Source organism: Scyliorhinus torazame, chromosome 8, assembly GCF_047496885.1.
Source record: "Scyliorhinus torazame isolate Kashiwa2021f chromosome 8, sScyTor2.1, whole genome shotgun sequence".
NCBI lineage: Eukaryota > Metazoa > Chordata > Chondrichthyes > Carcharhiniformes > Scyliorhinidae > Scyliorhinus > Scyliorhinus torazame.
In genome coordinates, this window is record NC_092714.1 from 257,190,871 (window position 1) to 257,207,982 (window position 17,112).

Below are 17,112 nucleotides of genomic sequence, written 5' to 3' on the forward strand. Positions count from 1 at the left end.
ACCAGAGCTTTGGGCCTGGGCAGTTGAAGTGGTTTCTCAAACATCAACATCACTGCCTCGGGGAAAGATTTCAGGAGCACAGAGGTCACCTGTCTCATCGGTTTCTCGTGGGATGTTGCTGTGGGATGATGCCGTGTGCACATCGGTTGCTACGTTTGCCTGTGTAACAGTGACTGCATTTCAAAAAGTGTTAAATGCCACAAGTACCAGGCCAGACTTCCCAAGGACATGAAAGGCAGCATTAAGAACAGAATTCCATTCACACATACATCCAAGGACAGACTCACTTCAACCCCATCCATTCTAAAGCAGCTTTCTCCCCCATATTTTTCACGTCGCTCCCATTTACTCCGGGCTAGTATTGAAAAAATTGCCCATCTGCTGGCAGTGCAGTTGACAAAGTGTCTGCTGGCACAGCTCAGCTGCCGCAGGATGTTCTACAAGATTCTATGCAGCACTATCCCATCTGCCAGCCTCCAGCTTCCTCATATATTTAAAAAAATCAGGAGTGAGCCAGGGCGAGGGAGTGGGGTTTCCAAATGCTGATAGATGCAACCCTCGAAGATGAAACACTGTAAGCTGAATAAATAGACTGGGTGTGGCACAAGGCCTGTAAACACACAGGAACATGTAGCGATTATGGAGCAAAGCTTGTTGCAGCTCGGGTCCCTGCACACATAAACCCTCAGCATGACTCAATCCCTTCAAAAAAAAGTCATGGCTCACTTGGGCTTCACAGTGTCTCATGCATAGCCTTGTTTTTCTTCCCCCCTCCCCACAAAAATGCACATAATTACATTCTAAAAGTCTCAATATCTGGATATTACGCCGTTCAGTCACAAGGGCCTCTGCCTCAAGGTTATCCCTTCTGGAAGAGGTAGCAGGCAGTCTCTGCCAGTACTACATATTAGTGTGGGATTTGGGCAGGACCACAGTCTCTGCTGGGCTTTAGGTTACTTCACACAAAGAAGGGGAGTCTGCAACAATTCACCCTGCACCCTCACCACCACCTCTCCCACCCCAACTCCCACTCCCCAGAACAGCTAGTTATAACGCCGCCCTGGTGGGCGGCCCGGTGGCACAGTGGTTAGCACTGCTGCCTCACGCCGCCGAGGACTAGGGTTGAATCTTGGCCCCGGGTCACTGTCCGTGTGGAGTTTGCACATTCTCCCAGTGTCTGCGTGGGTCTCACCCCAACAACCCAAAGATGTGCAGGGTAGGTGGATTGGCCACGCTAAATTGCCCCTTAATTGGGGGAAAAAAAAAATTGGGTACTTGAAATTTATATATTTTTTAAAATAGCACCGCACTGGGGGAAGGCTTGCCTACAGTGTAAAGGAAGGCAACTACATCTTCTTCCAGCTCCCACAGTAGACCGAGTGATCATCTCGACATTGGGATGACGCAGGTACAAAAGGGGTGGCATGGACAAGTTAGGCCGAAGGGCCTGTTTTCATGCATCTGTAGTGTAGAAGTCCAGGGCGTGGGCAGACACAGCATGCAAGAGCTGCTCAGTACTGTTAATACGCGGGGGCGGGGGTGGCTGGTTTAGCTCAGTTGACTGGACAGCTGGTTAGTGATGCAGAGCGAGGCCAGCAGCGCGGGTTCAATTCCCGTAGCGGCTGAGGTTAGTCATGGTGGCCCTGCCTTCGCAACCTTGCCCCTCACCCGAGATGTGTCACCACCAGTCAGCTCTCCCTATCAAAGGGGAAAGCAACCTCTGGTCATCTGGGACTATGGCGCCTTTTACTGTTAATATTCCTTCATAGTTGTTAGCCCCTTGTCGCCAGTTATTACAACCCAGTACTTTCTACATCCAGGCCTGGAAACAGATACAAAGACACAATTGGTAGCCCACCTATCCTACCTGGTTGATAGGTTCACATTTAGTAGAGACTCAGAAATACAGACAAGCTATGGGTGGACAGTAGTTTACCATATTGAATAAGAAATGGTGGTGCATGAGTTGATGCAAGAAGATCATACAGATTTTAGTTTACCTTAATGACAGAATGCAATACCGGCAACATGTCCAAGATTCTCTGCTTTTTCAAGGATGTTCACAAGATCCATATAAGTGGAAAACCTGGGCTCATCCATCGAGAAAGAGATATTGAGATTTTCCCCCATTATCCTGCATCTCTTCCACAGGTTAATCACTCCAAGCTAAGCTTAGTTGCTATTGCTCCTAAATTTGCCTTTTATCAGTTTGTACCTATTCACCTTCGATTCACTATTATGATTTATCTCACATAGCAGCCTCAGATTAACATTTTCTGGACATTATGTTTACATAAAGCCTTACCGTAACAGTGCAGAAACAGAGCATTTGACCAACTGGTCCGTGCCAGCCTTCCACCACCCCATTTCATCTAACCCTATCAGCATGCTCCTTTTTCCTGAAAACAGCTTCCCCTTAAATGCATCAATGCCATTTAACTCAACTGCTCCTTGTGGTAGCAAGTCCCACATTCTAACCAATCTCTGCACCAATATGTTTCTCCTGAATTTCTTGTCAGATCTATCAGTGACTAGTTTGGAACTCTGCCACAAGTGGAAACATCTTCTATACATCCATCTGTTTCAGCAGCTATATCTATTGTAGTGACCAGCTCATTTGGTTCTTCTCAAGCCTAAGTAGTCTTGTGTTTTTCCAGTTACATAAAACGTATTCAAAATTCATCATGCACATTATTGTTACCACGAGGCAAGCAATGAACGCAAAGCAGCCCTCGTTGTTTGTTTGAGCAAGCACTACGTGCTTGGACACGGGGTGCATGAAATAGTTGAAAAATGGATACAGTATTAAAATGAGAAGAGGCACATCGAAAGGAACAAATGACTTCACGGCTGACAATTAGCATGGCTAGATCTGCACACTATTTCAAATGGCTATTTGAAAAACGACATTTAGCCGGGTGTACAAGATTTGATTTCCACGTAGACCATAAATTGACACGCTGCAAGAAATCCTGGCATCACACGGCATAAGAGAACTCAGACAACTGGCAGCTTTTCCCCAACCAATGGTGCATAAAAACAGATACCCCTTCCTTCCACAAGCCATGCTCGACTTCCCCTTCCCTTCCCACACACCCCCAATGCCAAGAGGCCTCTGCACCAACTACTGCCGGGCCAAGTCGAAACTTTGTACAACTTATATACCAAATTGCGGGGGGAAGTGAAAGTTAAACATTTTAACAATTGGTTAACTCATTAGTGATGTGGCTGGTTGAAGATATTTGGCATAATTCCCGTCTTCGGGGCACAGTATGGTTGACCTTATGTCCCTACTGGATATTTTGTACAAGTACAATTTATACGTGGTTAAAAATTTACAGAACCCTAACTAGAATTTGCCCTGGATGTAAAGACATTTTGATTAAAATGCAGCTGTAAAGGGGCTCTTCCAATTAATAGCGATTAAAAAGGAAAATGATTACATTACTGAATGTGGTTAAAAATTTGAGCCCACATTGCAATTAGTGCGTGGAGCGTCAACCACTTAAAATTGAACACTAACAGATGTCGGGGAATTGACGGAGAGAATCACAGATACTAGGGGATGAGGGGAATTTGAACTAAGGATCATCCTTTAACCACTCTATGGAACAAGCAATTCAGTGGATCAGCCCATTACACATTGGCTCTTTGGCTTTTGTTTTTAAAGAACTTAATGACTTTAGCCATTGCCATACAAAAAACAAAGCTATTCCTAAAAGACATCAATAGCTTCTCGAATGGATTGGTGTGTAACTGAACTACATGCTGTGCACAGGTTCAACCCATGATCTCTGCTGACTGGGCTCGTCACAGCCAGAGGAGCAATGAAGTCAGTACAATCAGCCAGTGTCCCCAGACTGTACTGCGGCGGGGGGGGGGGGGGGGGGGGGGGGGGGGGGGGGGGGGGGGCCGTGAACTAGCCAGGAAAGAAGTGAACCAGTTTACCCAATTGTTATCCAGGCACAGACATGATCGAACTGGGCAATGAGGGTCACCCCAGCCTGCGACATATCACCAGCAAAGCTTGCAAAATGAAGATTTGCCGCTGCTGACGTACCGTAGAGCAAGCAAAAGAAGCACAGCACAGTTGGGAGCAAGCGTGCACCATGGGGAGGAGTGAAGAATTTGCTTTTCCCCCTCCACCCACAAAAAATAAAATAAGGGTTATTCTCCTAAAATCAAAATTGTGGCCTTCCTCCTTCAAGGCCTGAAATTTCAACTGGTGAAAAAAAACAATTTGCTTATTTTGTCACTTGCTGTGATTTAAAATTCTCCATGAAATACAAAACAGCTGGATGTGCATTTAATTACGTTGCTGGAATGTATCAATAAAAACTACACAAATTGTAAAGACAGCCTGGTTTTGAAGCAACTTTTTTCAACAACAAAAAAAGCCGAAATCAGTTCACAAAAGCAGGAGACAGGTCCAGAAATGAATGGATTGTGAAAGCGATGGCATTAAAAAAAAAACGACACAGCAGTCGTCTGGAGAGATGACATATTTAGCAGCGCACTGAGCCTAGCCCGAAAGCATTGGTTATTCTCATGCAAGTCCATTAAAAGAAAACCAGTCTTTGGTAAACGGGTAGTCAGGGGCTGTTGGGGGAAGGGGGGGGAATAAGAGCCCAGACATTGAAAAATGGAAAAAAATTATGCAGGTGCCTAAAGTCATTGAAGCCACCACGTCATGCTCACAGCATGTAGTAAAATAGATACACCCGAACACGCCAAATCTTTCCACATGTTTTATGGTCTACAAAGGCAGCCAAACAATTCTGCTGTCGGGAGGCAGAGGCAGATTGGGAGCAGACATTTTGTTCAGAATTCCCCAAACAGTGATATCATGAAGCCCTGTTCCAGGAATATCAACTGGGGCGGACAGGGATGGGGTGAGAAGGGGCAGGGTGGGACGGACAGATGTTGCCCACAGCAGGAATAAATGCAGAGAGGGAGGGGATGGGTCTATGAAAAATAGCCAATCTGGAACGATCCGCTGAACAGCCGCTTGAAGGCACAAAGGGGCAGAGACAGTAGAAATGGATGGAATTGTATTGTATAAAATGTGTACACACACACATGCAAAAAAAGTGAGACTAAATCCCACCACAGAGTGCAGCATTAACTCCCTCAACTATTTAGCATTTTGTTGCAACTCCATAGGTGCAATATTCAATGAGCTACCCCACCAATGATGTCCACGTTTTCTTTTTAAAGAAATTTACAGGACCAAATTATTTTTTTGCCCCAATTAAGGGTCAATTTAGCGTGGCCAATCCATCTACCCTGCACATCTTTTGGGTTGTGAAGGCGAAACCCATACAAGCACGGGGAGAATGTGCAAACTCCACACGGACAGTGACCAGGGGGATGGAAACTGGGTCCTCAGCACGTGAGGCATCAGTGCTAACCGCTGCACCACCGTGCCGCCCTGATGTCCAAGTTTATAACCCAAAATAAAAATCTTAAGTTGTGGATGAATGCAATGTATTTATTTTAATTAAACTGTGTGGTTAGGTGATTATATTGATGAGGGTCTTTGCTTCTCAAGGTCACATCCTATTGCACAGTCATTGATGGAGCTATCTGAAAGAAACTTTTATGATTCATTGAGGCTTCTTTCTCTGCCCCGATTTAATTGATCGACAATTGGCAGCTGTCTGGCTCTAAACTCTGGAACACCCTCCCGAACCCTCTCTGCCTTTCTCCCTCCTCTTTTAAGATGCTCCTCAGCCTCAACCTCTTTGACCAATACTTCTGTCAACTGTCCAAATACCACCTTGTGCAACTCAGTGCCAAATTCTGTTTGGTAACACTTGTTAAGGACACAGGAATGTTCAACACTTAAAGGGACAGGCACTATATAAATTCACGTTATAATAATAATAACCTTTTATTGTTACATGTATGAAGTTACTGTGAAAAGCCCCTAGTCCCCACATTCCGCTGCCTGTTCTGGTAACCTGGTACAGGAATTGAACCTGCACTGCTGGCCTTGTTCTGCATCACAAACCAGCTGTCTAGCCCACTGGGCCAAACCAGTTATTGGGCATATCATAGAATTTCCAGTGCAGAAGGAGGCCATTCGGCCCATCAAGTCTGCACCGGCTCTTGGAAGAGCACCTTCCCCAAGGTCAACACCTCCACCCTATCCCTATAACCCAGTAACCCCAGCCAACACGAAGGGCAATTTTGGACACTAAGGGCAATTTATCATGGCCAATCCACCTAACCTGCACATCTTTGGACTGTGGGAGGAAACCGGAGCACCCGGAGGAAACCCACGCACACACGGGGAGGATGTGCAGACTCTGCACAGACAGAGACCCAAGGCGGAATCGAACCTGGGACCCTGGAGCTGTGAAGCAATTGTGCTATCCACAATGCTACCGTGCTGCATGGCAACGTCCATGCTCTCCTCCTCCAGAACTGCGTGCATTTACACAGGGGTCATAAAATAATGCCGTACATTTATATATCGCCTTTAACATAACCTTAAAATTAGAGGCACTTCTTCACACCAAATAAGTTGGAGGAATCTGGCAATTTCTTGCCCCAAAAGGCTGTCGAGGTTAGAGGGCAACTGAAAATTACAAAATGATGATCGGCAAGATTATTGTTAAGTAAAAGTTATTGAGGGACATTGAACTACGGCGGATAAATGGGAGTTAAGATACAGCCAGATCGAACTGAAGACTGAAACAGGCTCAAAGAGCTGAAGTGGCTGGCGCCTGCTGGAAAGTTACTTTGTAAGCGCAGGGTTTGGGGGGAGCTATAACATCTCGGTGTTCAATTTACCTTAAAGACACTTTTACAATACATAAAATCCAGTTAACAGAGGAGAAACCGTGTCTCTCGCCCCCCATTGCGGAGCACCATGTAAACAAGCTGTTTCTCATATGCCAAAAGCAACACAGGCTCACCATAATGTGGTCTATGATTTTGCAATGTGGACAAAGATGCAAGTTTTAACAATGTAATGAGAAGCTACTCCCCTGTAACCAAACTGCTGAAGCTTAAAGTACGAAAGTGCCTCTCAAATTACACAAGAGATGATAAGAGAAATCTTAAAGGCAAGTTTGTGGCCCCCCTGCTTCAGAACTGAGTGAGGGTTACACTCAAAGTAAAATCTTAAGCTCACTGCCCCCTCAACAGGCTGACTTGTTTTTAAAAACATTTGGCATGAGGTGAGAGACAAGGAAGGGAAGGAGGAATTTACAAAATGGAAGAGTGTGAAGAGAGGGAGGGAGAAGAGAGAGAGAGCACATGCGTGTGGGGATTAGTCATGGGCACGAAGCAGACGGTAGTGACCAAGGAAAGGTAGGCCAACAAAAGGAGTGACAGAACAAGAAAAATAAGGATGGCCAGCAGAAAACACATGCGCAGTGGAGGATGGCAAAGGAGACAGATGTACCAACATGACACACAACATTAAAATCAAAGAGAGCCATAATCATAGTGAATGGGGCCGGGGGGAAGAGAGAGTCAAAGAGCATACACAAAGTGCAAGGGCAATACACAAAAGGAGGGAGAAGACGAAAGAGAGTGACATAGAGGACAGGCAAGGTTGGGAAATTCACAAAAGGGAAAATGAGAGTCACAGAGACCCACACAGGCTGGGAGGAGTCATCAGTGTATTCTCCTGTATGAAAACCACCCCTGTTCTTTATGGCTTTGTAAAAGCAGCAGATTCCAAATGATCCCCTCCACCAAAAGATGGTTAATATTGTTATGCGCACAACCCTACCTGCAATCAACTGAATGGGATCCAGGCAAAACATCAAGTTAAAATTTTCCATGAAAAAAGAGGCTTGGTTTTGGGATGAGATCAGCATTCTGCCCTGCCTCCCACAGATGGAATGATTTTGTTACTGGCTGCTTAGCTGAAGACTGTATCCACGGGGCGGGGGAGGGCTCCTGAGGGGAGCATAGTTACCCATATCAACCGTCTGACAGCCCCTATGCCCAACAATGGGCCAATGTTGGGGTGGAGTGGATGAGGCCTGTACTTCTGCCTGGTCCTTTACACTCCCTTTTACGTTGTGATTGGAGGGGGAAATAGAGTGAGCAGACATGGGGGGGCGGGGGGGAAAGAGTGTAAGAATACAATACAATAAAAAGGGTGGGAATAGGAAGAGGGAGAAACTTTAAAGAAGTTAAACATGCATGATTCAAAAATCCAATACATTAAAAAGACCAAACGAATGAAACTCTCTTAATTGTAATAATGTGGAGTTACATCAATATTTGGGGGGGGGGGGGTTGAGTTAGAAGTCAAAAGAAACTCTTAGTGGTTTGTTTTGATTTAATGAAAGTATCAATCTGACTGCCTGACAAATGGGAAGACGCTGTTTAACAACAAATACATTATTTGTAACTATTCCAGCACACTTGCCATTCTCTGTAAAAGTCATGGATGTGGTATGTCTTGTAAAGCTGCAAATGAGAATTCCAATCTTATTGCAAATATCCGTTCTCAGGCTCGTTTCTAAAGCTCGGCGTCCCGACTCGACTCAACAGTCCTCTGAGTCACTGGTGCTTTAAGACGCATGTGCAGTCAGGAAATCCTTCCCGGCCTTGATTTACAGTAGGCCAGAGCAAATAGAAAACAAAGAAACAGACCCTGTCCCTTTAAAAAAGTAGCAAATCGGATGCTCTCCATTTGCAACGTTACATGAGCCGGGGAGCCCGCGGGGGGGGGGGGGGGGGAGTAGGGTTAGGGTCCCCCCTCCCCCAAGTGAGCCATTTAAAACAAGTAATGCCCATTTTTAAAAAAAAAGTCACTTGATTTTAAAAGATTTGAACCGTTTACCTTTTCTTCTTGAAAAAAGGACACATTATTTAGATGCAAACGACGGTGGCTTCTCTCTCACAGACGCACTGTCGTCCAAAGCTGACAATGTTAAATAGCAACTGTAACATTCCACCCCAGTGTGCTGGTTAAAGCGATATAAAAAGCGTGGGGTATTTGTGTAATGGAACATGCTAGCAAACCAGAGACTATGCTGACCCCGCACAGACACGCTGAATGGACACATCGAGCGCTGGTCGGTTTCACTGTGGTCAATTGCAGCCTCAAGAATCAATATCAGCGCGCTCTATTTCACCTCTTCCCCAATCGCATTTCGCAGCCTCCACTTAAAAGAGGGGGAAACTCGTGCTAATTTTGACAGTCGGGTGGGGTGAATACATACTATCATAATTACAATTGATTCCATTATTTTTTTCCCCCCAGGAAAAAGGAGTGGGGAAGTAAAGGAAATAAAGAGGTTGGAATAGCAGCCAGTCTGTGTGTTACACCTTGGACACCCTCAAGTTGCCCGGGAGGTGAGGAGAGAAGAGAACCGAGCCTAACTGGAGTGGTTCCCTAAATCCCCTTTCATTTCATCCCCTCGGATCGTTACACACTCTCTCTCTCTCGCTCTCTCTCTCGCTCTCTCTCTGTGGCCGTGCCGCCATTTTATTTGGGTTACTTTTCTCCCTGGGTCTGGTTGCCTATTCCCCCCCCCCCCCCCCGTCTGTGTTTAGGGGATTGAAGACAGGGGATGGGAGGTGAGACCCAGACGCAGAGAGACGGGGTAGCCCACAGGGGAAGAGTGGGCGCAGGCAGAATTGGCAACATTGTAGCGCCTTCTGGAACGTGGCAACAATCGAGTATCAATGTAAAGTAGCAAAATCAGCTAACGCTTCCCAAACACAACTCACCCTCTCCACGATCCAGCTGCTACTGCCTCTGCCTCCTCCTCCTCACGCGTTATGTTCTATAGAAATATATATATATATTAACTGGCTCCTTCAAAGCCCCGACCGACAGAGGCAACCCTTCCTCCTCTCCTTTGATCCGATTCCTGCTGAATTTGCTCCCTGGTGTCTGTGTGTGTGTCTGATCCTCGACCCGCTGAAATGTTTTTCAATTTTAAAAAGAAAACTCCAAATTCACCAGCACTCAGAGCGAAAGGCGAAACGAAAAAGGTTCACAGATACAAACACCCCCCCCCCCAAAAAAAAACCCACATCGGACGCCAGAACGCTGACACACGTGATGGCCAACGTCACCAACCCTTACGAACGATGCAAAATACTTTGGAAGTTGCTCACACTTGTGGGGGAATTAAAAAAGGTGGCGAAGTGCGGGGTTCCTTACTGCTCCCCGGGGACAATTAGTGGGGGGGAGGCGAGATACAGCAAACCAGAATGTACCTGTCCACAATATCTATATTCCAATCTAACTCTTCCAATCCTGAAAACACAAACAACAGTGGCATTTCTAATCCCTTTCCGATGTGAAATTCACTGCGCTTTACCACAATCAATGGACACACAATGTCACAACTGTTGCTTTGCTGCTGTTTACATCTCAATACCCCCCCCCCCCCCCCCCCCCTCTCTCTCTCTGGCCACTCTAGATCAGCAGAAATGTGCAAAAATGTTGCATCTTGGAAAAAAAATAAGTGTCCATTTTAATACAAACTTTGGGGGGTTTGCTAGTTCTGGGCCGGTTATGAGTTAAGGCGGCATTCGTGGGTCGACTATCGGCACGGCCACACCAGAGGGTGTGTGGAGTGTTTGAAATGAGCGCCTTGTACCTGTTAATCTTGCCCCTGATGGTCCCTTTCTGCTGAGTGGCTGTGATCGCTTTCTCTCCAAGTGGCTGCCAGTGTTGCCTCTTGTCTCTCGCTCTTGTTGCCAGGGTACTGTTTATTTCAAAGGGATTCCCCCTCCTCCTGTCTTTAAAACCTCATAACCTGGGAATTCCCTCTGACACAGATCGTCTTACGCATTCCTGAGCGTCAAACACACACACACACGAAGTAACGGCGAGTATTATTTCATCTGTTCCTGTTCCCGGCAGCAGTAAACTCTGGTTAACCTTGAGAATCATATCTGTCGGTGAAGAGGTCAGGAAATCGTTATCAAGAAGAAAATAAAATATTGAGTGTGTCAAAGTAAACACATTTAGTAAAAGCGAGATCCTTTTTCAACGTGTCTGCTGTAAACAATTCTTATTGAATAAAAGTTGTGATCCTTGATGTCGGGGTTACAGCGTCCCCCCGAATCCATTGGTTAGCTACTAGACAGCTTTTGAAACTGAAATTTAATATGACTGAAATTAAAGAGCGGAATAATAATCAGCTAATAACAACAGGCGATGCAATTGTGATATCGACGAACACCTTGTCCCCACCAGAAGTACAGAGCAAAATTGGACAACCCCAATCTGGGTGTGTGCCGTTAGAGCCTCCTATCTTTAATGTTCCTCATAGCAAATAGCGTTTCTATTTAAACGCAAAGTGCTGCGGATGTTGGAAATCTGAAATGACAACAGAATACTCAGCAAGTCAGGCAGCATCTGTGGAGAAACAAGGGGCAATAGTGATTAGCACTGCTGCCTCACCGCGCCAGGGACCCGGGTCCAATTCGGGCCTCCGGTGACTGTGTGAAGTTTGTACGTTCTCCCCGTGCCAGCGTGGGTTTCCTCCCGACAGTCCGGTTTCCTCCCACAGTCCAAAGGTGTACAGGTTTGGTGGATTGGCCATGCTAAAATTGCCCCTTAGTGTCCAGAGATGTACAGGTTAGGTGGATTGGCTATGCTAAAGTTGCCCTTAGTGTCCAGAAATGTGCAGGTTGGTGGACTGGCCATGCTAAAATTGCCCCCTAGTGTCCAGAGATGTATGGGTTATGTGGGGTTATGGGGATAGCGCCCAAAGCTCCTGGCTGAGAGGCAAAATCAAACCAAATAAGAAATATAATGTAAATACTGCCTGGGCTTGGGCTGCAAGGAGGTGCAGGGGTTAACACCGCTGCCTCACGGTGCTGAAGATGTGGGTTCGATCCAGGCCCTGGGTCACTGTCGCGTGGGGTTTGCACATTCTCCCCACCTCTGCGTGGGTTTCACCCCCACAACCCAAAAAGATATGCAGGATAGGTGAAGGCACAGTGGGCTAAACAGCTGGCTTGTAATGCAGAACAAGGCAGCAGCGCGGGTTTAATTCCCGTTCCGGCTTCCCCGAAAAGGTGCCGGAATGTGGCGACTAGGGGCTTTTCACAGTAACTTCATTGAAGCCTACTTGTGACAATAAGCGATTATTATTATTGACCACACTAAATTGCCCCTTAATTTGAAGAAAATAATTGGGTACTGTAAATTTGTATTTAAAAAAATACTGCCTGGGCTTTCAGAGCTAGTTTTCCAGGGCTTGTGGGCCTATGTAGCCCAGAGGCTGAGTTTCAAACCTGGAAAGTCCACTACAGGTGAAGAATGGCATAAGAGGTAAAGATGAACAGCATCCTGTAGTTACCACTGTGCGAATAACAGATTCTAACGGTGCAAGAATATTGACCGAAGTAAGATGCTGGAGATATACTGCACAATTATTTCTGAAAATGCTCCTAGCCTCTTCTAAAAACACTGCTGGAATACTCAGGCCATAAAACTCTTTTGCAACCCAGTGAACAAATGGACTGAGCTCCACGGTGAGAGGTTAAGAAGGTGCTGCTGCTCAGTTTTTTGCTGTGCTTCAGTGCGAGGTTCCTGCAATCACCTGGTGCGTAAAATGGAAACAATTTGGATGGATGACTTCCCTGTTGATTCGGCTACAAGTCCTGGCCACAAACCATTTTTTTCACAGGTCCAGGATGCATAAGCCCAGCAGGGAAGGTCACCTCGACTGCTTGCCTATATTTTGTGGCTTTTGAGTGTGTACAGATAGCTCTGCATAGGGATCATGTGTGATGCTTTCTGAGACCAGTGGGTTAATTGTTTCATCAATGAGACAAAACAGGTTATGGTTTTGTGTTTATTTGCACTTCACATGTATCAGTGAAAGTGGACTATTTGTGTAATAGTGGTGACCTCCTACGAGGGCACTTTCAGCACTTTGTTCCAGTACATGCCACTAGCACAGTGTCATTTTACTAATCCACTCCAAACTAAACGTCTGCTGGGACGCAGTTCCATGAATGCACTGGGAAGTGTTGGCAGACAAGTTAGGATCAGAAGAACAGTGATAGAGCATTCAACCTCTTGGGCCTCCTCTGTTGTCCAATTACCTCATAGCTCATCTGCATCTCATCTCCACTTACCTAATGTCGCTCCATATCCCTCGATACCCCCTCTCACAAAAATCTATGCCATTACCTTCACATTCATAGACCTCTGGGGGGTGGTGAGTTGCCAATTCCCATTACCTTTGGCCTAAGAAAATGCTTCGTGATTTCACTCTTTTTTATAATAAATTTAGAGCACCCAATTCATTTTTTCCAATTAAGGGGCAATTTAGCATGGCCAATCCACCTACCCTGCACATCTTTGGGTTGTGGGGGCAAAACCCACGCAAACACGGGGAAAATGTGCAAACTGCACATGGACAGTGACCCAGAGCCAGGATCGAACCTGGGACCTCGGCGTCCTAAGGCAGCAGTGCTAACCACTGCGCCACCGTGCTGCCTTGATTTCACTCTTTTGTCAGTGAAGAGCACCATAGATATCCTCTCACCATATTTCGACCTTCCAACACACACCACAGGGTAACAATCAGAAAATCCTGGTTTGATTAATAATTAATAATAATCTTTATTGTCACAAGTAGGCTTATATTAACACTGCAATGGGCAGCACCGTGGCGCAGTGGGTTAGCCCTGTTGCCTCACGGCGTCGAGGTCCCAGGTTCGATCCCGGCTCTGGGTCACTGTCCGCGTGGAGTTTGCACATTCTCCCCGTGTTTGCGTGGGTCTCGCCCCCACAACCCAAAGATGTGCAGGGTAGGTGGATTGGTCACACTAAAATTGCCCCTTAATTGGAAAAAATGAATTGGGCACTCTAAATTTTTTTTTTAAATTAACACTGCAACAAAGTTACTGTGAAAAGCCCCTAGTCGCCACACTCCGGCACCTGTTCAGGTACACAGAGGGAGAATTCAGGATGTCCAATTCACCTCACAGCATGTCTTTCAGGACTTGTGGGAAGAAACCGGAGCACCCGGAGGAAATTCACGCAGATACGGGGAGAACGTGCAGACTCCGCACAGACATTGACCCAAGCCGGGAATCGAACCTGGGACCCTGGTGCTGTGAAACAGCAGTGCTAACCACTGTGCTACCATACCGCCCATCGTGCAACCGTGTTTACGTCAGCTGGTAGCATCCTCGCCTCTCACTCAGAAAGTTCCAAGTTCAGGTCCCGCTCTTAAGACTTGAGTATGGTGGAAACTATGGTGCTACACTGTCAGAGACCCTCAGGGAGAATGTAAAGGACCCATGGTACTATTTGGAAGAGGAGCATGGAGAGAAGGGTGGAACAGTGGGTAGCACTAGTGACCCAGGTTGGATTCCTGCCTTGGGTGACTGTGTGGAGTTTGCACGTTCTCCCCGTGAGTTTTCTCCCACAGTCCAAAGATGTGCAGGTTAGATGGATGAGCCATTGCTAAACAACCCCTTAGTGTCCAAAGATGTGCAGGTTAGGTGCCAGATTGCGTGATGTCTCAGATCGTATTTTCGGGATCCTTAAGGGGGGAGGGGGAGCAGCCCCAAGTCGTGGTCCACATAGGTACCAATGACATAGGTAAGAAAAGGGATAGGGATGGAAGGCAGGAATTCAGGGAGCTAGGGTGGAAACTTAGATCTAGGACAAACAGAGTTATTATCTCTGGGTTGTTACCCGTGCCACGTGATAGCGAGACGAGGAATAGGGAGAGAGAGGAGTTGAACACGTGGCTACAGGGATGGTGCAGGAGGGAGGGTTTCAGATTTATGGATAATTGGGGCTCATTCTGGGGTCGGTGGGACCTTTACAAACGGGATGGTCTACACCTGGACCAGAAGGGTACCAATATCCTGGGGGGGAAATTTGCTAATGCTCTTCGGGAGGGTTTAAACTAGTTCAGCAGGGGCTTGGGAACCTGAATTGTAGCTCCAGTATACAGGAGGTTGAGAGTAGTGAGGTCATGAGTAAGGTTTCAAAGTTGCAGGAGTGTACCGGCAGGCAGGAAGGTGGTTTAAAGTGTGTCTTCTTCAATGCCAGGAGCATCCGGAATAAGGTGGGTGAACTGGCGGCATGGGTTGGTACCTGGGACTTCGATGTTGTGGCCATTTCAGAGACATGGATAGAGCTGGGACAGGAATGGTTGTTGCAGGTGCCGGGGTTTAGATATTTCAGTAAGCTCAGGGAAGGTGGTAAAAGAGGGGGAGGGTTGGCATTATTAGTCAAGGACAGTATTACGGTGGCAGAAAGGACGTTTGATGAGGACTCGTCTACTGAGGTAGTATGGGCTGAGGTTAGAAACAGGAAAGGAGAGGTCACCCTGTTAGGGGTTTTCTATAGGCCTCCGAAAAGTTCCAGAGATGTAGAGGAAAGGATTGCAAAGATGATTCTGGATAGGAGCGAAAGTAACAGGGTAGTTGTTATGGGGGACTTTAACTTTCCAAATATTGACTGGAAACGCTATAGTTTGAGTACTTTAGATGGGTCCATTTTTGTCCAATGTGTGCAGGAGGGTTTCCTGACACAGTATGTAGATAAGCCAATGAGAGGCAAGGTCATATTGGATTTGGTGCTGGGTAATGAACCAGGACAGGTGTTAGATTTGGAGGTAGGTGAGCACTTTGGTGATAGTGACCACAATTCGATTACGTTTACTTTAGTGATGGAAAGGGATAGGTATATGCCGCAGGGCAAAGAGTTATATCTGGGGGAAAGGCAATTATGGTGCGATGAGGCAAGACTTTGGATGCATCGGATGGAGAGGAAAACTGCAGGGGATGGGCACAATGGAAATGTGGAGCTTGTTCAAGGAACAGCTACTGCGTGTCCTTGATAAGTATGTACCTGTCAGGCAGGGAGGAAGTGGTTGAGCAAGGGAACCGTGGTTTACTAAAGCAGTTGAAACACTTGTCAAGAGGAAGAAGGAAGCTTATGTAAAGATGAGACATGAAGGTTCAGTTAGGGCGCTCAAGAGTTACAAGTTAGCTAGGAAGGACCTAAAGAGAGAGCTAAGAAGAGCCAGGAGGGGACATGAGAAGTCTTTGGCAGGTAGGATCAAGGATAACACTAAAGCTTTCTATAGATATGTCAGGAATAAACGAATGACTAGGGTAAGAGTAGGGCCAGTCAAGGACAGTAGTGGGAAGTTGTGCCTGGAGTCCGAGGAGACAGGAGAGGTGCTAAATGAATATTTTTCATCAGTATTCACACAGGAAAAAGACAATGTTGTCGAGGAGAATACTGAGATTCAGGCTACTAGACTAGAAGGGCTTGAGGTTCATAAGGAGGAGGTGTTAGCAATTCTGGAAAGTGTGAAAATAGATAAGTCCCCTGGGTCAGATGGGATTTATCCTAGGATTCTCTGGGAAGCTAGGGAGGAGATTGCTGAGCCTTTGGCTTTGATCTTTAAGTCATCTTTGTCTGCAGGAATAGTGCCAGAAGACTGGAGGATAGCAAATGTTGTCCCCTTGTTCAAGAAGGGGAGTAGAGACAACCCCGGTAACTATAGACCAGTGAGCCTTACTTCTGTTGTGGGCAAAATCTTGGAAAGGTTTATAAGAGATAGGATGTATAATCATCTGGAAAGGAATAATTTGATTAGAGATAGTCAACACGATTTTGTGAAGGGTAGGTCGTGCCTCACAAACCTTATTGAGAAGGTGACCAAACAGGTGGATGAGGGTAAAGCAGTTGATGTGGTGTATATGGATTTCAGTAAAGCGTTTGATCAGATTCCCCACGGTAGGCTACTGCAGAAAATACGGAGGCATGGGATTCAGGGTGATTTAGCAGTTTGGATCAGAAATCGGCTAGCTGGAAGAAGACAAAGGGTGGTGGTTGATGGGAAATGTTCAGACTGGAGTCCAGTTACTAGTGGTGTACCACAAGGATCTGTTTTGGGGCCACAGCTGTTTGTCATTTTTATAAATGACCTGGAGGAGGGCGTAGAAGGATGGGTGAGTAAATTTGCAGATGACACTAAAGTCGGTGGAGTTGTGGACAGTGCGGAAGGATGTTACAAGTTACAGAGGGACATAGATAAGCTGCAGCGCTGGGCTGAGAGGTGGCAAGTGGAGTTTAATGCAGAAAAGTGTGAGGCGATTCATTTTGGAAGGAATAACAGCAAGACAGAG

At 46.3% G+C, this 17,112-nt stretch overlaps 1 protein-coding gene across 1 annotated transcript in view; it reads right to left on the reverse strand.

The window, feature by feature from the left end:
- Window positions 1-9,991, reverse strand: part of zhx3b (zinc fingers and homeoboxes 3b) — an 87,641-nt gene extending 77,650 nt beyond the window's left edge. Inside the window, exon 1 of the mRNA XM_072515149.1 lies at window positions 9,706-9,991. The gene's annotated coding sequence lies outside the window, so the exon portion shown is untranslated. The remainder of the gene's footprint in view (window positions 1-9,705) is intronic.
- Between the last annotated feature and the right edge of the window lie 7,121 nt (window positions 9,992-17,112).